A 21036-nucleotide genomic window follows, 5' to 3' on the forward strand; every position below is an offset into this window, starting at 1 on the left:
AAAGGTTAAAACAAAATGAAATTACAATGGTAGAAATCATCATTCTAAGTTAATTCATTATATAGGTTTTAACTTATAAAATCTTTCTGTAAAGTAAAATTCCTAAAATGAAATGAATGGAAACATTCATTAACATATTTTTATAGCATTAATTTCAAAATATTCAGATATTCAAGAAGATGTGAAAAATACTAAAGAAATTGACCTCAGGTTTGGGTTATTTATTTGGTCAAGGCATTTCTTATATTTAAACAAGGTGGGGTAGCTATCAAAATTGATAAGCTAGTTAGAACTCTTTATTCCAATGACATTTGCTATGTTTTATTGTTTCCTGGAGCACAGAACAGTAATCATTGAAGACCTGCCTAAATTTTCTTCCAAAAAAAAAATTAAAATAATTTACAAACAGGTAATTACCCACTGGTTGTCAACTGTTAAATGAATTTTAAAATATTGAAAAATGAATTTCACATACAATTAACATATTATGAAATACTTGTAAAATATTCCATTGTTCTGCTTCCAAAGTCTCTGAATAGACATCAGAAGAAAAAAGAATTAAATGTATTAATACATATGTAATAATGGCTACTACTCATTGATCACATATTATGTGCTGGGTATTGTGTTAATGTACAAGAACTCATTTAATTCTCATTTATATTCTGTGATGTGCTATTATTATTACAATTCTACAGGTAAGAAAATATTCTTCTTAAAAAGTTTAAATGTTGATTATTCATCAAGACTTCAATTAAAAAGATGACTGCTGTATAACATAATAAGAAGGCAGATCATGACTGTTAGTATTTTTAAAGTGCCAACATGTAGAGAAAGATGTAACCAAGGATTCATAACAATCTCTGGTAGGAGGAGAGTATATTCATCATGATGTCTGCTAATTTAAAATATATTTTTAAAATTTTTAACTAAGTTTTTATTTATTTATTTTTTTTGTGGTACGCGGGCCTCTCACTGTTGTGGCCTCTCCCGTTGCAGAGCACAGGCTCCGGACGCGCAGGCCCAGCGGCCATGGCTCACGGGCCCAGCCGCTCTGTGGCATGTGGGATCTTCCCGGACTGGGGCACGAACCAGTGTCCCCTGCATCGGCAGGCGGACTCTCAACCACTGTGCCACCAGGGAAGCCCTGTTTTTTAAATTAAATTAATAGACTAACTTTTTTTTTCTTTTTATATGAAGACAAATATAATCAGTAAAAGCCCTGTATAGTAAGAAATGCCATGATCTTACATTAGTTGTTGCTAAATGGCAAACTAAAGCGAAACCAGTTATTTTTTCTTCTTAAGGTGATTTCAATAAAGAGTCTCAAATGTCTTCCAGACACTAGCATGTATATTTATTGTAGGTAGTCGATAAATACCCTTTTGTGCCCATTCTGCTAACAACTCTATCCTTAACGTACAGACCTACAAAACAAGTTGTAAAAAGGCACCAGGATTCCATTTTATCAGATCTTTGGGCAGACAGTTAACTAATGAAATAAGAGGCAGATGTGAAAAGCTCATTTAAGAGACAATTGTTGCAACTGATCAGCAATTCTCATGCTCAGGAGCTAGAGAGTCAGAAAGATTAATGGGACATTTATCACCTGTTGGCTACTCAACCGCTTGAAATTCTGACAAAGAAAACCTAAATAAAAGGCCAAAGGACTATGTACAGCAAAAGGATCATAAATAAAATCTGTACTCCATATCAATTTAGATTTTAGACTGTCAAGCTGTATAAAGAATGATTAGACTACAAGGCTATATGATGAATGATTATATAAAGAATTTTTCACTACATATTCTGTGTACTAGAGTTTTGAAATACATAACTTGTACAAATTAGGAAAAACATGCAATTATATTCATTTCTCACAGACTAATTTTAAGTGAACTTCTAAAAAACTGCTGTGTAACAAGAATATTCATGCTTCTTCCAAACACATACTATCATTCCATCAGAAGAAAAACATAAACAAATGCTCCATCAATGCTTTGTTCAAAGGAAATGAGAACAAAATGATAGGATAGCAAAACTGCAGTTTGCAAACAGCACTCTAGGTACTTTGAAAAAGGCCATTGTGATTTCAACTCAATAGACCCTTGCACCTTTACTAATGTGATGTAATTAGAGTGAACAGAATGATAATGGATCCTACTCAAAATAACAATACAAAACAAAACAAACAAGCAAAACCTAAATTTGACAATGAGAACACAAGCAGAGGCAATTTTGGAAGACTTATCACCTTTCAAAAATTATATAATCATTTTGGTTGACACTATTTCTAAGTGTTAACAAAAGTATTACTAAAACAAATAGATTTTTTATTAGAGATATGAGATACTGAAGATATCTAGAGATATTGAGACATTTAATAGAGCTATTGAAAATACAAGCATTGTCTGATGACACTATCCTTGCACATTCTCTAAATAAAAAAGCACCTATATTTGAAAATTTAAGGTGCAAGTAATAAACGTGGTTTGGTATAACTTTAAGCATAAGCTCAAGAAAGCCAAATTTATCTAGCGATACTATACTCAGGCTATATATGCACAAGGCAAATATTTAAAATTGTTATGTCTGAAACAGGTTGAGTTTTTTTTCCTTTTTTCATCTGGCAAGAAATTCATAATCAAACCAACTCATTTGATATCTCCTCATGAGTAAAGGATAGTGTTAGCACTCAGGAGATTAATAAGACACTATCTACACCTTCCCAAGGGCTCCATCTTTTAATTCCAATCTAAGATTATCTAATGTTTACATAGAGCTTTGGCTGCGCTGGGTCTTCGTTGCTGCGCGTGGGCTTTCTCTAGTTGCGGTGAGCAGGGGCTTCTCTTCATTGCAGTGCGCGGGCTTCTCATTGCGGTGGCTTCTCTTGTTGCGGAGCGCGGGCTCTACGCACGTGGGCTTTAGTAGTTGCGGCTCGTGGGCTTCAGTAGTTGTGGCATGGGGGCTCGGTAGTTGTGGCTCATGAGCTCTAGAGCGCAGGCTCAGTAGTTGTGGCACACGGGCTTTGTTGCTCTGCGGCACGTGGGATCTTCCCGGACCTAGGCTCGGACCTGTATCCCCTGCACTGGCAGGCAGATTCTTAACCACTGCACCACCAGGGAAGACCTACATAGAGCTTTATCATTTACAAATCACTTATATATGCTGTCTCATTGGATTCTCTTAACAACTCTTTGAACTAGTTATTATCACCTCATGTGAGATAAAAAAATGAAGGAATTCAGTGACTAGCCCAAGATGTTTCATACAGTAAGTGGTGGAACTGGGACCTGAATTCAAGTCATTTAACTTGAAAGGCCATTTCGTGTTTGCTGCAGCACTACTTAAATAATTTGACACTAACAGGATGGCAACATGTGACGATGAGAAAGGTCATAATGGTTAATTCCAACTTGGGTGAATTTGACAGTTTTCTTGGAGAAGGTAGCATATGTTGGTCAGACATGGGGACCAAAAGCTTAAGCAGAAAGTACAGAGGGAGCAGGGGACGAAAAAACTCTGAAAAGACCCTTGTAGCTTGGGCGACTGGCTGACTAGAATACAGGGGGGTGTGAAAGTGGGACTGGAGCGCTACAGTAAAATTCAAAGATAGATAAAGATGGAAAGAAAGAAAATTACACGTTTTTGAAAGTTAAGAGGAAGAATATAGAGTAAGTTATACAATGGGAGGAATGACACTAGGATCAGTTATGGCATCCCTATTCCATGATGACTTTTCTTACCTCGTCAATTAAGAAGTATCCCCTACGGAAGCGATACAAATGTGCCCCTCCAGCAAAAATCTAGTTAGAAGTGTTGGCCAGTTAACAGAACACTTCCACCAGGAAATGTATATTCACCAGAATAACTATTCTGACTAGAAGTACCAGTCCAATACTGTGGACCATACTATCTTACCAGTATAAAGTGAACCCATGGAGTGTAGATAGTCAACATGTGAGAGAAAGAAGCCTGAAAATATAGGAGGTGCTCCAGTGGTGAGGAAACTGTCTAGTACAAGCTTTTGAATATACTATGAACTACACTGAAACATTGTTCAACGCTGTCTGACTGGCCAAGATACAAGTACATGAGAAGTTGAATTAGGTAGACAAATTTGAGGTGGTCCAGATCCAGGCAGCAAACACATACTGGGTACAGATGAGTGAACTGCCACCCAAATAAATCGCTGGCAGTGTTTTTGGGTTTACACTTACTCGGGGTAAAAAGTCAGTTTCTACTTTCAGAACTACATTCCTCTGCCAATAAAACAAACAAACCACCAACAACAACAAAACCTCACCAAATCCCACTAAATTGTAAAATGAACGTTAAGTTAAAAGCTTGACCTTTGGGATAAAACTATCTTTCTTTAATAAAAGAAATACTGAAAGGTTTTGTGATGCTGTTTTAATACACAGCCGTCAGAAACATTTGATTCAATGTGTGGGTCTGACTTCATGCATCTGTAGAATTAGAAGATCAAATTATGACACTTAAAAATAGTGTAGAAAAATTCCATCTCTAGCAGGATGCCCCTTATGGTGGGAGGTGAAGCGTATGAAGCGTTACGGTTACAAGAGAGGAATTATACTTACAGCTGGGATGCATCTTCTAAGGAACATCAAGTTTTCTTTCAGCAAGGGCCCTCTTCCAAAAGAGGAGAGCATTCACATCTATGACTAGGGCAGTGCTGAGTATATTCTCAATAAACTTTAGTTAAATGAATTAAAAACCATCACTAACTGAGGAAATATACAGTTGATATATATTTATACAAATAAATATAAGTTGATGAAGAAAAAAGATTTTAAGGAAAAATAAGAGTATTTTTTTAAGAACAAGAGCGCCATTCAAAAAGCATTTATTTTTACTTATTTATTTTTTTAACATCTTTATTGGAGTATAATTGCTTTACAATGGTGTGTTAGTTTCTGCTTTATAACAAAGTGAATCAGTTATACATATACATATGTTCCCATATCTCTTCCCTCTTGCGTCTCCCTCCCTCCCACCCTTCCAGGTGGTCACAAAGCACCGAGCTGATCTCCCTGTGCTATGCTGCTGCTTCCCACTAGCTATCCACCCTATGTTTGGTAGTGTATATATATCCATGCCACTCTCTCACTTCGTCACAGCTTACCCTTCCCCCTCCCCATATCCTCAAGTCCATGCTCTAGTAGGTCTGTGTCTTTATTCCCGTCCTACCCCTAGGCTCTTCATGACATTTTTTTTTCCTTAGATTCCACATATATGTGTTAGCATACAGTATTTGTTTTTCTCCTTCTGACTTAACTTCACGCTGTATGACAGACTCCAGGTCCATCCACCTCACTACAAATAACTCAATTTCATTTCTTTTTATGGCTGAGTAATAAAAAGCATTTATTGAACTTGTGTCTTATGTGCCAGATACCCCGCCAGGTGCTAAGTTTAAAAAGAAGTGAGGAAAGTGGGAGTTTATATAAACAAATAATCATGACACAGAATCGTAGGAAGGACACAGAGAGTACAGAGTGTTAGACACACAGAAAGGGTAGTGAGCAGCTCTGCTGAGGAGAATTTATAGGGAGTGTGACATCTGAGTTGGATGATGCTAACCCTATCTAGGCAAAAAAAGGAAAAAAGGAAAGTCATCCGAGGTGACAGAGAAACATCAGAGGTATAAAGAAGCATGACATTGGAATTAGGATGCTATACTGTGGAGTGCAGAGGATGGAAGGTGGTGAAATGAAGATGGAGGAAGAGAGGAAAGAGAGCCATCTATGGCATCCTATTCCTACCGGCAACAGGAAGCCACTGAAGGATTTTAAGCAGGGGCAGACAGAATTCGATCTATTTTGGGAAGATCGCTTCTGTCAGTGGAATAGGAACTGTCTAGTCAAGATGATGAAAACCTGAGCTGAAGGCGGCAGCGATGCAAGCAGAGACAGTTTGAAAGACATTTTGGAGAAGACAATAAAATACTCTGGATAACTGAATATGACATTAAAGGACAAGGTAAAGGAGCAAAGTGTGAATAAAACCTTTAAGTGAGAAAGGAAAATAAATGAAGGAGCAGGTTTGCAGAAAGAAAGTGAGTTTCATCCCAGACAAAATTTAGAATATAGGCAAAAAAATTAATTTTGATATTTAAGATTATTTGTTTTTTAGGTATGGATGCTATAACCCTGACAAACCTGATATAAATAAATTGCACAGATAACATGGCATTGGACAAAACTGTGGAGTTATTATGAGTCCCACTAGCAAACTACCGGTAGTAATCTTACCAGTACAGTTTTTTTTTTTTTAACATCTTTATTGGAGTATAATTGCTTTACAATGGTGTGTTAGTTTCTGCTTTATAACAAAAAAATATGGAACGCTTCACGAATTTGCATATCATCCTTGCACAGGGGCCATGCTAATCTTCTCTGTATGGTTCCAATTTTAGTATATGTGCTGCCGAAGCAAGCACCAGTACAGTTTTAAGATCTAGTTTTTCTCTTTCTCCTCATAATAAAATATGCTAATTTAATTTCCATCAAATAGACATGACTATACTGATAATTTGAATTTTAAATATCAAGTCTGCCCAGGACAATTTAGTTTTTAAATAACTTTCTAATGATTTTAACTTTTCTAAGTTCCAAAATTAGTACACATTAATGGCACTGAAATAGTTGAAATAGCTTCATTTTAATAATAAATGTTGAATAAGAACTACAGACCTTGAAAGAAAGTTTGCGTGCTCACTACCCTTCACTTGCTTTAGTTTCAGTGGTGTGCAGCTGGCAGTGTCTTTGAAATTCTCTGCTCTGTATAGCTTTCACATTGTGTTATGCGGCATTCTGAGATACAGTGTATAACTATAAAGTGTGTATCTCTTGTGACTTCTGCAATGCTTACACATTTTATCCACATAATATCAATTTCCTATGTTTTTTACATTTCTTTTACTTTTTTACCTGAAACATGAAATTGATTTTTCTATTTCATCACTGTGATATTCTCCTGACGGTAAAAAATTACTTTCAGTGTTACCATTTAAGTCATCTAAACTTATTAAGGTCAAAAACGTAACAATTAGCAAACTGTGGCTTTCTAACTTAAAACTGAAAAACTAAAACCAAACAAAAAAAAACAATATTAAATAAACATCCTCTGAAATAACAATAATGGCTTGAATTTTTACTGTTACTGCTACAACTAATATTAATATGTGTCTAGGTAGTATTACTATTTTTTTTATTTTTAACATCTTTATTGGAGTATAATTGCTTTACAATGGTGTGTTAGTTTCTGCTTTGTAACAAAGTGAATCAGTTATACATATACATATGTCCCTGTATCTCTTCCCTCTTGCATCTCCCACCCTCCCACCCTCCCTGTCCCACCCCTTTAGGTGGTCACAAAGCACCGAGCTGATCTCCCTGTGCTATGTGGCTGCTTCCCACTAGCTATCTTTTTTTTTTTTTTTTGCGGTACCCAGGCCTCTCACTGTTGTGGCCTCTCCCGTTGTGGAGCACAGGCTCCGGACGTGCAGGCTCAGCGGCCATGGCTCACGGGCCCAGCCGCTCCACGGCATGTGGGATCTTCCCAGACCGGGGCACGAACCCACGTCCCCTGTATCGGCAGGCGAACTCTCAACCACTGCGCCACCAGGGAAGCCCTAGCTATCTATTTTAAGTTTGGTAGTGTATATATGTCCATGCCACTCTCTCGCTTTGTCCCAGCTCATCCTTCCCCTCCCCGTATCCTCAAGTCCATTCTCTAGTAGGTCTGCATCTTTATTCCCGTCTTGCCCCTAGGTTCTTCTGACTTTTTTTTTTTTGATTCCGTATGCATGTGTTAGCATACGGTATTTGTTTTTCCCTTTCTGACTTATTTCACTCTGTATGACAGTAGTATTACATACTATTTTGATTGGACATTTTAAGATTTGCCTTTATGTTTCAGAGAGTTTGATTTAAAACTGCACTACAAATGAAAACAACTGTAATGTTATCTTCAAGAAACTAAAATAACATTGAGCTCATTTACTAAAAAAAAGCTTTTTTAAATGTAATTAAACCATTACAGCTTATTTTTGTATTTAGATTACAAATTTTAATTGAAAATTTTAAAAAACACCTTCAAAATACTGCAGAAACAGTGAGAGTTCATTCATTCATTGATTTACTTTAGTTCACTTAAAAACTAGGTTATCACAAATTTATGGCAGTCTTACTGTCTTCAGAATAGGAATAAAACTGAAGTCTCTGGATGTATCATATACATTAGGGGTCAGCATACATTTTGTAAAGACTCAGACAAAATACGTAGGCTTTGGGGATGGGGGCCAGGGGACAATAATAAATTTCTGTCACAACTACTCAACTCTTGCCATTGTAGGGCAAAAGCAGCCAGAGACAACACATAATCAAATGAGCTTGGCCGTCTTCCAATAAAACTATTTCCTCACCCATAGGGGTGTGTGTGTGTGTTTGTGTGTGTGTGTGTGTGTGTGAATGTGAGAGAGGGAGAGAACACATACATGGGCACACATACTTGTACATACATCCTACAGATTTTTAAAACTGCAGGGGAAATTATTTTAGATGTATGCCTATGATACTTTATAATTCCAAAATACAAAAAGCTCTGAAAAAAGCTTTCTCGTAAGATTGTCATAACGTCAATCATCAGCAAAATTTCACCTAAATAATATGATGCTACTTACAGACTTTATTCTACTTAGCATGACTATCCCTATGTATTACTGAAAATATATTAATGTATTTAAGTCCATGAAGATGCTATGAAATACACATATAAGCACCTATTACTTTTCTTAAATCCCGAAATATCTGAATTACAAAACACATCAAGCTCTAAGTTTTTTTTTTTTTTAAATATGGGCTGGTTATTATTTTTTTATATAAATTTATTTACTTATTTTATTTTTTGGCTGCATTGGGTCTTCATTGCTGCGCGTGGTCTTTTCTCTAGTTGCGGCAAGCGGGCTCTTCGTTGCAGTGCGCGGGCTTCTCATTGCGGTGGCTTCTCTTGTGGAGCAAGGGCTCTAGGCGCGCGGGCTTCAGTAGTTGAGGCATGTGGGCTCAGTAGTTGTGGCTCGCGGGCTCTAAAGAACAGGCTTAATAGTTGTGGTGCTCAGGCTTAGTTGCTCCGCGGCATGTGGGATCTTCCCGGACCAGGGCTCAAACCTGTGTCCCCTGCATTGGCAGGCGGATTCTTAACCACTGCGCCACCAGGGAAGTCCCAAGCTCTAAGGTTTTGAATATGGATTTTAGGCATTTATTAAAATAAAAGAAATGTGACTTTGCTTTTTAAGAGTCAGAAATTAGTGGTACTCTCTTACATGAAATATTTTGAAAGATTAACAAAGATATTAATACTAATATATTAACTGCAACCTCAAAGTAATTTGATATTGTGACTTTTCCCATGGAAATTCCACATGTTCAAACTAAAAATCTATTTCCATATGAGAATGGTTGGCTAAGTGCTTTTAAATTGTAAATCTAGAATGCTCAGATTGCTCAGAAACAAGATTAACTGTAACTGTAGTTACATAATACCGTCATTTTGACTCATTTATTGAAATAAACTCTAAATTTTTGTTTGCTTGTTTGTTTTTGGCCATTGTGTTGATATAGCCTAGGAATCTTATTGGCTGTGGAGATTTTTTCTTTTTATAGTTTTGCTTCTGCTAAGAATTTTTGCATAGTGGTAGAACTTAAGTTCCTAACACTCTTTTATAGATTATTCCTCCACAGAATGATAGATTACAATAAAAAACTGAAGTTACAGCGATAGTTCCTGCATAGACATTTGCTCATGCTCTGACTGTGAGTGAGCTGAGCTGAAGAGAATATTCTCCTGGCATTATTATCAACACCTGTAAAATGTGAAACACTGTTGTAAATTTACTCTTTTTCAGAATTCTTTAGAATCCATGTTTGTGCTAGCCCATCAAAAATGTCATATCAAGGAAGATGTTCTGGCAAATTCTTGTTATTCAATGTCACTTTTTTTTTTTTGTCTCCATGTGACTTCCACTTCTCTTTGCACATTCCATGGAAATACCATTTTACATTTACACATACTAAACAATAGATTATAATTTCACAATCACTTGGGACTGATTAAGTTTTGGGTTGGCTGTCTCTTGAGGTATTTTCATTTAAATAATTTATTTTAGGGACTATAAGTAAGCCACTGCTGTGTCACAGAGATGACACTGTCTTTGATCTCAAGGAGTGAAAGCCCGGTTATAAAAATAAGGCACATAAATAAACATATGAAGGTGTCCAGGGAGAGTATTATACTGAAGAAATTATAATAAGGCACTATGCCTCCAAATAACTTAAAACAACTATTGTTGAGGTTTTTATTAAAAACTTTTATCCATAGTATTAGACTCAAGTTTCCACTACAGAAGTGATTAACCTGAGTGTCTTGCCCTTTCCTTAACTTCCTGATTTAATCACAACAGCAATGAATAAGGATGAAATAAGGGAAATAAGAGACATTTTCACTATCATAAATCATCTGGATCCCTCAATTCTCTTTGGGTTAAATTTAATTATAGAACGAATTGCTATTCCTATATCACTCCTCTGCATCAACTTTCTTCTATTCTCCCAGTGCTGCTTCAAATTCCAAAAGTCTCTATTAAATTCTAAAACTACTAAACTATGTCTGGTTCAAATTTTGACATTACCCAAGAAAGACTCTGATCCTGAATTATTATTAAGAATACTATATATCTCTTAAACATGTATTTCATTTCAAGAAATATTAATAATCAAAAAAAGCAAGATAAATAGTTATACAGTTAAATCACATATAGTTGAATTAAATGGCTATACTAATGCCTACTTATTAAAAATAAAACAATAATTCATATTCCATAAGATATGGGATCCTCCTTTTAGACATAGTGTGTATAAATGAATGATTTGTGTAATTATAGTTCCAAACTACTGAGATTCTGACTTTCATTTATTTATATTCTCAAATAAGTACATTTAATAATTTTAGGTTCTCAAACGTAACTAAATTTAAATTTAAAATTGCTTTTTAGTAATACACACCTTTAAGTTCTTTATTTTTATATTCAGAAAAACACTGGTTATTTTTCTTTTAAATACTTATATAATGCACAATGGAAATACTATGCATCACTTTTCTTAATACATTCATAAAGTCAAAGATAAAAACTAAGAAAATAATTAGTAAAAGGAAATTATTTGATAAATATTGTGATTAAGCCTAAAAAGGGAAAAAAAAGGCTACAGGATGAAGTAAGCTCAAGTAGAGGTCAGTCAGCTGAACCTCACTTATTTTCAAGAGTACATTAACTTTATCCAATAAAGTTGCTAACAGCTTATTGTTATTTAAGCCTATAAACTTAAATAAAGTTTAAGCTTTATTAAGGCTTAAATTGTTGAAGCACTCAGAGAAAACAAGCTAGACTTTCGGAGAACTCCTTATCTGTGCTCAAAGCAATAAATTCTCCAATTTGACTCAAGCTGAATTTTCTTTACTGAATCCTCCATTTAAAACAAAATATTGGGCTTTCCTGTTGGCGCAGTGGTTGAGAGTCCGCCTGCCGATACAGGGGACACAGGTTCGTGCCCCGGTCCGGGAAGATCCCATATGCCGCAGAGCGGCTGGGCCCGTGAGCCATGGCCGCTGAGCCTGCGCGTCCGGAGCCTGTGCTCCACAACGGGAGAGGCCACAACAGTGAGAGGCCCGCGTACCACAAAAAAAAATAAATAAATAAAAAATAAAAATTAAATAGGGATGAATAAGCAGTCCAGTTTTATTCATTCTTAAGAATGAACTAAAAAGTTTTTGGAACTTGAAAGAACTCAGAAATTCCTTCATTTTAACAACATTTAAGATACTGCCAAAAGTCACAGAAATTATTTTAAGTATATACTCCATCTAAGCAGTAGTTTATTGCGATTATTTGACAAGGATTATATAAGCAAAAAAGTATAGATCACTAAATTAACAAGATTATTTTGCCTATACCAGAAAACTCTATATCCAACTCACACCCATCCACAATTCAGAGTCAAATTATATGGTTATATACGTACCAGAATACAGTCTGATAACGATACCGTAGAGAAGTCAGTATGTGAATTGCTTTGCATTTAAAAAAATAACACTTCAGCATAAAATATTAGACCCACTTATTAAAGTAAATGGTGCTTTTATTTCTTCTAATTCTTCTTGCAATAACAGATCTACTACAAATAACACTTATTTTTTGTTTTAACATCTTTATTGGAGTATAACTGCTTTACAATGGTGTGTTAGTTTCTGCTTTATTAACAAAGTGAATCAGCTATACGTATACATATATCCCCATATCTCCTCCCTCTTGCATCTCCCTCCCACCCTCCTCCCACCCCTCTAGGTGGTCACAAAGCTCATCTCCCTGTGCTATGCAGCAGCTTCCCACTAGCTATCCATTTTACATTTGGTAGTGTATATATGTCCATGCCACTCTCTGACTTTGTTCCAGCTTACCCTTTCCACTCCCAGTGTCCTCAAGTCCATTCTCTACATCTGCGTCTTTATTCCTGTCCTGCCCCTAGGTTCTTCAGAAACATTTTTTTTTTTTTTAGATTCCATATGTATGTGTTAGCATATGGTATTTGTTTTTCTCTTTCTGACTTACTTCACTCTGTATGACAGACTCTAGGTCCATCCACCTCACTATAAATAACTCAATTTTGTTGCTTTTTATGGCTGAGTAGTATTCCATTGTGTATATTTGCCACATCTTCTTTATCCATTCATCTGTCGATGGACACTTAGATTGCTTCCATGTCCTGGCTATTGTAAATAGAGCTGCAATGAACATTGTGGTACATGACTTTTTTGAATTATGGTTTTCTCAGGGTATATGCCCAGTAGTGGGGTTGCTGGGTCATACGGTAGTTGTATTTTTAGTTTTTTAAGGAATCTCCATACTGTTCTCCCTAGTGGCTGTATCAATTTACATTTCCACCAACAGTGCAAGAGGGTTCCCTTTTCTCCACACCCTCTCCAGCATTTATTGTTTGTAGATTTTTTGATGATGGCCATTCTGACTGGTGTGAGGTGATACCTCATTGTAGTTTTGATTTGCATTTCTCTAATGATTAGTGATGTTGAACATCCTTTCATGTGTTTGTTGGCAACCTGTATATCTTCTTTGGAGAAATGTCTATTTAGGTCTTCTGCCCATTTTTGGATTGGGTTGTTTGTTTTTTTGATATTGAGCTGCATGAGCTGCTTGTAAATTTTGGAGATTAATCCTTTGTCGGTTGCTTCATTTGCAAATATTTTCTCCCATTCTGAGGGTTGTCTTTTGGTCTTGTTTATGGTTTCCTTTGCTGTGCAAAAGCTTTGAAGTTTCATTAGGTCCCATTTGTTTATTTTTGTTTTTATTTCCATTTCTCTAGGAGGTGGGTCAAAAAGGATCTTGCTGTGATTTATGTCATAGAGTGTTCTGCCTATGTTTTCCTCTAAGAGTTTTAGAGCGTCTGGCCTTACATTTAGGTCTTTAATCCATTTTGAGTTTATTTTTGTGTATGGTGTTAGGGAGTGTTCTAATTTCATTCTTTTACATGTAGCTGTCCAGTTTTTCCCCGCAAACAGTCATTTTTTGAATCAGTATGAACTGGGATATCTACAAAGTGGAGTCAAATAAATGGTAATAAAAAATGTCTGACAAAAAGTAAGGAGCTAGTCATTCCCAAGAATTAAAGACATTTAATGATTCAGTTCTAAAAACAGCACTGCATACTTACTGTACACAAGGCACAGATATGAAACAGATGTGTTCCATGTGCCAGAGAATCCTGCATTCTAATGGAGGACACAACAGATAAACTGATCAGTTTAGTGTGAAGAAAAGAAGTGTTATCTCAGAACCATTACAGGATGTTGACTTGGTAAACAAGATAAATGATGTAATTAAAGTAATTCTTATTGTGATTATAATATGGTGAAATTGGAAATATGGTAAAATTGGAAATATGGAAAATGGTGAAATTAATAACAAAATGAAACATGTAACCTAAAATAATGAACAGTTATTAATTTCTTGGGAAAAATTGACTTAGAGATCACTCCAAGATCAGCAATCACGAATATTTCAACTTGTAAAACAGAATCTGTTTAATTTGACAGTAAAAAACTACCTCTGTTGACAGAATATAAAACTGCAAGATTTCTCCATATATCAAAACAAATACATTAATAGAAAGCACACCTAATGTGAGAATATTTTCGAGTTTAAATGTTGCAAAGTACAGCTATTGAAATAATCTGTATAATCTTTTTAAGTAACTAGTTTCAAAGTCAAAATAATATCCTTAATAAGAAAGATTACCTTTGGTTGGGTTTAGTATAACTAGAACAACCCTACTGAGTAGAGAGAACAACATTTTTGAGATAGTAACATGTATATCATACAGGTTGTATTTCCGGAGGGAGAAGGAGGAGAAGATAATCCTTTAGCAGTTAAAACTGGTATCACAAGTCCAAATTGTATCTTTCATGGATTCTATTATGTACAGTAGAGTTTATATTGATTTTATAGGCAATCCAGTAAATTCTGTTACTGGATATGAAGCAAAAATAGATTGAAAGCACAGATTCTACATGGAGGGGCAACGTATATATAAAAGAAAGCAGTACGGACAAAGAAGTTACCCAGGAAAATAAACGTTAAAGGAGACATAGGGGGAAAAGCTTAGACCTCTGGTGAAAGTCCACAAAGGTAACCATTTTATGAACTGGCTTAAGAATAGCTAAAATAGAAAAATATTATAACTTGATCAGAATCTCACCATGTATAAAAAAATTATACAATCTTGGTTTGCATTATTATACAGTAGAAAAATTAAAGATGGAATATTATCCCACTGCCCTTTGCAATAATAGGACAAGAAATAATAAGCTTATATTAGTACTACAATTTCTGAGGGACATAATGAAATAGACTCTATTTGTAGGAAAAGTATCAGGATGGTACAAGGTGGGTTCTAGGAAATAGTTACATGAAACCAAAGATGCTCACTTGGCAAATGAGAAGATTTCTGGGGAAAGAGTTACTGCAGAAAGGGCTTATTTCTCTTGTGATCTGGGGTCCACCTAAACTGTAGCAACTCTACCTAATTAAAGGGCATCTGTAATGTGGAAAACTGTGTTTTGATACCTGAGAAGGACAGACTGGAGACTGATGGTCAAGGGTGACATGCCCTGGGCCTGACCTCAATCCTTGAAACCAGAGACAAGGAACAACATATCTGGACAGCAGAGATCATGGACCAGGAAAAAGTCTGCCTGTGTATATTCTCTTTAGTTGTGGTGGTGTTTAAAATACAATGCAGGTATTTTTAAATATCTGAATTTAGTAACAAATCAGTTGGTTCTCCCACTTCGTTCTAAAATATTAGGGCTTATCCTGAGCTCTCAGAACTAGGCAATTTTATTAGCATTACAGAATTCTTTAATCTGAATCAAGTTTTTAATTAACTCAAAGAAGATCTAAACTGAAAATCTGAAGACATGGTTTCAGAATACAAACTAAATAGCTGTGTAAACTTAAGCTAAGACATTTGCCTCTCTTGACACTAAAAATCTTCTCTGGTAAACGACAGATTAATGATTTTGAAACTTTTTTTTTTTAAACTACAATCTAAAGCGATACATTTTACATCCAGATCTACTATGTATAATTGAAACAAATGTTTCACAGAAGATCACTTCCTCTCACTGTGTGCAGATACTCTGATCTCTGCTATGCTATGTCATGGCATGCCATTAAAAATCCTGTCAGGGCATGCTTTACTGATTATGCCATATCATCAATGGATCACAAGCTGCAGTCTGAATGTCACTAAAGCTGGCCTGCCTCCTGTATTTACATGGCCTGAAAGCTAAGGATAGTTTTTACATTTTGAAATGCTTGGGAAAAAAAAAGAAAGAAGAATATTTCATGACACTTGAAACATAAAATATTCAAATGTTGAATATTCAAATTTCATAGCCAAGCTCATTGCTTTACATATTGTCTGCAGCTACTTCCTCACTAAGATGGCAAAGTTGAGAAGTTATGACAGAAACTGTATGCAAAGGCTAAAGTATTTGCTTTTGGGCTCCATATGGAAAAAGTTTGCTGATTCCTACACTAAAGGACACCTGTATTTCTTTCTGGCCTGAATATCCATGATTCTAAGTACTTCCTTCATGTCTTACTGGGCTAAACTGGGACTAGCGGAGTAGTTGCATGATGGTGAGAAAAATGATATGGAAAAGTATGGGTTCTTGGTAAGTTATATAGGCATCAGATTTCTATTTCATTCTGTACTTGAAAACAAGAATGAGAAGTAGTAATCCAACAGGCAGTACGTGGTGGTAGTATACAGATTAAAATCATTTACAGCATCTGTCCTGTGAGTTCATAGGGCTTTCACTCGTAGCCTTTAAGTATGTCCTTTTTATAGTGGTCCCAATAAAGGATGGTAGTTGTTTCGCAGGGATTAGTTTTGAACATAAAATGGACGATTATGTTGCATAGCTTTGCTATGTACACGTCAAATTCGCAATGATAAAACAGGCACTAAGGGGAGAAAAAAAAAGCTTCACTTTTACATACTTTATCTGAGTTGAAATCGTCTTTCAACTGTCTTTTTAAAATCTTTTTTTTTGTTCGCATTAGACCTTTATTGAAACACTAGATTTATTCAATAAAATCTTATTTGCTCTTTCTGCCTCCAGACTCTCCTATTTAAACCTTGCTGTATACAACTGACAGACAGTATCTTAATCATATTTTGATTTTCTCTCTCCCTTTTCAAAATTCTTCTGTAGATGACTAGGATCTAGTTTCTTTTTCTCTAGAATATATGTATTTGGCAAAGTCAGTGTCTCTGCCTTTCCACAATCTTCAACAGTGGTCATGAACAGATATACATTCTTCTGGCCCTGGTATCTTCACTTCCCTTACATACCTGGTTTCCCTTCCAGGTTTAAACCTGACTAACATGCACCCAAATTCTGTTTCTGTGTATGCTGTACTGTTATTTTACAAAATTTTGTTTTAGGAATATAGTTGGGAACAAAGCAATATCAGGATAAATATCAGCTTTCTGGGATATAAACAAAACTTGGGAGTATTGTACTGAAATATATTATTTCATGGTCAATATTAAAAATTAGTTACTATAACCATCACTCGTGAAGTCCTCAGACAACGTTGGAATAAGGAAACCAAGGGATTTTTGCTTTTTGCTTGTTTCAAATTAAATAAATTAAGCCCCTCTCTTTTATCATTCAGACCAACTACTAGAATCTACTTGACTATAGAAAACAATTTGATTTGTTCTACCATCCACTTATCCATCCACAAGTGTGTTTTGGGTACATAGCTAATGCTAGGTCCTCTGGCAGGTCCTAGAGCCCTTGTGGAGTGCATGCTTTCCATGAATCTATTAAAACAGAAGGAAAAAAAATAATATTCTCAAGTTTTTAAAGTATGTAAGTTAATATTATAAAATTAAAAGAATATTTATAACATATTTCATAATCTAAAACAATCAGAATTCAGTTTAAAAAAAGGTGGATTTGCCTTAGAGCAACTTAAGGATACAGAGGGCCATCAGTTACTAAATGAACTCAGTATAAACACTGTGAACTAATTACATACTATAACTATATAATGTCCATAAGAATATAAAATGGCTGGAAAATATAACCACTGTAAGTACTCAGCAGTGTATTTTCTCTTTAAAATTTTCCAATTTAGTTTTTCTTTCCCAACTGTTTATTTCTTGAATGTGCATAAACATCTGAGAGGGTGAAAAAATAAACGCCTATAGTGATTTCAAGCTTAGTTTCTGGAAGGTCCCATGTAGCTTAGCATATGTGTAGACATTATATCTAAATCAGTATGGAGGCCAATTTTCACAATATAAAAATAAGTTATTTTCTGCCTCAATATAAACTACATGTGTAGCCTCCAAAAACAGACCTGTTATTCAATATTCTATATTCCATGGAATATACAGACTTTTGCTTCACGTTATTAACTGATCTAGAGCACCCATATGTAGTGATTTGCCCAGATAATGCAAGCTGATACCAGCCTGAGTGTCATTCTAAATATGGGCATTTTCTCTTCTGAAAACGTTCTGGTTTACATGAAAATTTATATGAATACTTTAACTTTATTAGAACAAAAGAGAAAACTGTTCCCTTCTAAAATTATGTTATGAAATATATGATACAGGTAACTACAATCTATTATTTCGTGAAACAAAAATATTTCCCAAACACCATATCAAGGTAGATAATCCATTTCTTAGGGATACATTTATCTGCTATTGATGACAGATTCTTCATATTCAGTTATTCCTGTAGTAAGTAGTTCCGATATACCACTTTTAGATGGCCACACATGGCCTACTTTTTTTAAAGCTTCTTTTTTAATCCAAGATACAAAGATCATGCACTGCATTTAGTTGTCATAGCTTATTAGTATCCTTTCATCTACAACAGTTCACAGCTTTCTTGCACCTCAAAACTTCCTAATTTTGGTATCCAGATTGCTTTTCTCCCCCCAAATTTAAAAAAAGTTTCCCCACGTTTAAATTCAGGCTACACATTTTGGCCAACAATATTCAATTTCATGGTCTATTCTTGATTTATATGCTGTTATTCATATCTCCTATCTCTGTGAAGAAGATTCATTCCTGTATGCTTTACTTCTAATTTCTCTCCTGGGAGCCTAGGAGATGATGTGTTACCTCTGACTATATTTCTGTAGTATACTACAGAACACTTAATATAGTATATTACATATACCATATACTTGATATATTATATTCAGGAAATTCTTCTGGTAAATAAGGTTTCTCTGACCTTTCATCATTCCTTGATTTTATATTAGGTTGTTGGAATGTAGTTCCAGCTCAGCTAGTCAAGAATATATGATAAGAGTCATAATAATTTTAGTGAATGAAAAACTAATATTGGTTTGAGGACTTTAGTAAAACCATTCTCTTTGATGAATCATGTCTTCTTTGCTTTAATCATCTTTATTGGCTAAAAGGAGATTTCCATATTGAAATACTAAACTGGGCAGTTTGAAATATTTTATTTGTGATGAAAGAGTATGATTTCTCTTTTTAGAGGGTATTGTTTTCATGTTAGAAGTTACCTATGATGGAAAAATCTTTGTTAACATCTACATTTAGTAAACATTTGTGTTATTTTTTGGACAACTTAAATTCTACTAATTTGTAAGCAAAAAGTAATCTGGAAAAGATGCTCCGCGATTAGGGCAATACAAAAAGAGCTATGCTTTTGAACACAGAATCAACTAAAACTGAATGAGAACATCCTTGCAGATAAACTGTGAATTTAACAGATGCAGAAAATTCCATTTACATTTCCCTCAACCCACATCCATTCCTATTCTATAAATTATTCTTCTAAGTTCAGAAGGGTCCCTGTTCCCTTCCAAAGTGAATTTCTATATTTGGTCTGGGCCCTTCTTGATTCATGATGTCCTTTCTGCACGATTTCTCTTATACCTATCAAGCATCTTTATTTTTACATCTCCAATGTTTCGTTTCTTTCCCTCTGTCTCCTAACAGACATAGGTTCCTCCTTCATGAATAAAACTGTCCATACTCACTTGAATGTCTATCAATTTTACTCTCTTGTTTCACTGTCAAATTTTTCCAACAAGTGGTCTATGTTTAGTCATTTTCTTCCCCAAAATGTTCGCCTTTGGCAATCCAGTATCTGTTTCCACTATTCTTCTGAAATGTCTCCAAGGTAACCAAAGGATACGTTTCATGAAATCAAGTGGTCTGGTTTTAGTCTTCCTCCTCTTGACTTCTGCATAATATTTTCCACTTTCATGTAGTAAGAATAAATTTTCAGCCCTCATTTTTAACACCTAAGTTATTTTTCTATTTTAATTCAACTTTATAGAAAGACAGTTTACATAAAATACAATTTGACAATTTTGAATGTACACTTCTTTGAGTAAAGACAAATTTATACATCTATTTAGCCACCAGTACAACCTGCTCCCCGCAAATTTCCTTTGTGCCTATTCCTACTCAGTCTTCTCTGCATCCCTAACCCCAGACAACCACTGCGTTCTACACAAAAGATTTCTTCTGCGCCAGTGTTTTGTAAAGATTAAATCATACAATACGAACTCGTTTAAGCCAGGCTTCTCTTGCATGATGTTTCTGAAATTCATGCATTTTGCTATGAGTATCAGTAGTTTTACTTTTTTTTTTAAATTTCCGAGCAGTAATCTATCATATGGACATACAAGCATTTGCTTACCCATTTTTTTAATGAATACAATTTTTCTATTTCTATTTATTATGAATTTTTGTATGAAAATTTGTATCTTTATGTGGACATATGTGTGTTTTACTTGAATGATAACTGTAGTGGAATTCCTGGATCAAATTTTACGTGACTGTTGATAAAACATTGCCAAACTGTTTTTCAAAGTTGTACCCTTTTATATTCTGAATCAGCAATGCACGAGATCCTTAGGATTTTCTACATACGTGATAATTTCAACTGCAATTAAAAACAGTTTTACTTCCACCTCTCCAAATCTGTATGTCTATTATTTTTACTCCTTGCCTTACTGTACTGCTTAAGATCATACAGTAAAATGTTGAGTTAAAGTGGTGAGAGGCAAAATCCTTCCCTTATTCCCAGTTTCACTTGGTTTTTCACTAAGTATAACATTAGTTTCAATTTTTCATAAATACCAATTTTAGGTTAGGTTTGTTCCCTTTGGGACCTATTTTTCTCAGAGATTTTATCATGAATGGGTATTGAATTTTAATAAATGCTTTTCCTGCATCAATTGAAAATGAAAAAAATATTTCATATATACCCCTATATTAACTATTTCTTACATTCTCCTTTGTGTGTATCTAAGTTTCCAACTGGTATCATTAACCCTCTGCTTGAAAAAATTTACTCATTGCTGTG

The 21036-nt window shown here is 35.0% G+C and overlaps 1 protein-coding gene and 1 non-coding gene across 6 annotated transcripts in view; both read right to left on the reverse strand.

Moving 5' to 3' along the window:
• Positions 1-21036, reverse strand: part of NBEA (neurobeachin) — a 629334-nt gene that overhangs the window by 334347 nt on the left and 273951 nt on the right. The gene's annotated exons all lie outside the window — the stretch shown is intronic.
• Positions 6357-6463, reverse strand: LOC117197622 (U6 spliceosomal RNA). Its single transcript, XR_004478341.1, has one exon. It is a non-coding gene; the product is annotated as a U6 spliceosomal RNA (small nuclear RNA).

The sequence above is a fragment of the Orcinus orca genome, chromosome 18 (genome assembly GCF_937001465.1).
Source record: "Orcinus orca chromosome 18, mOrcOrc1.1, whole genome shotgun sequence".
Lineage (NCBI taxonomy): Eukaryota > Metazoa > Chordata > Mammalia > Artiodactyla > Delphinidae > Orcinus > Orcinus orca.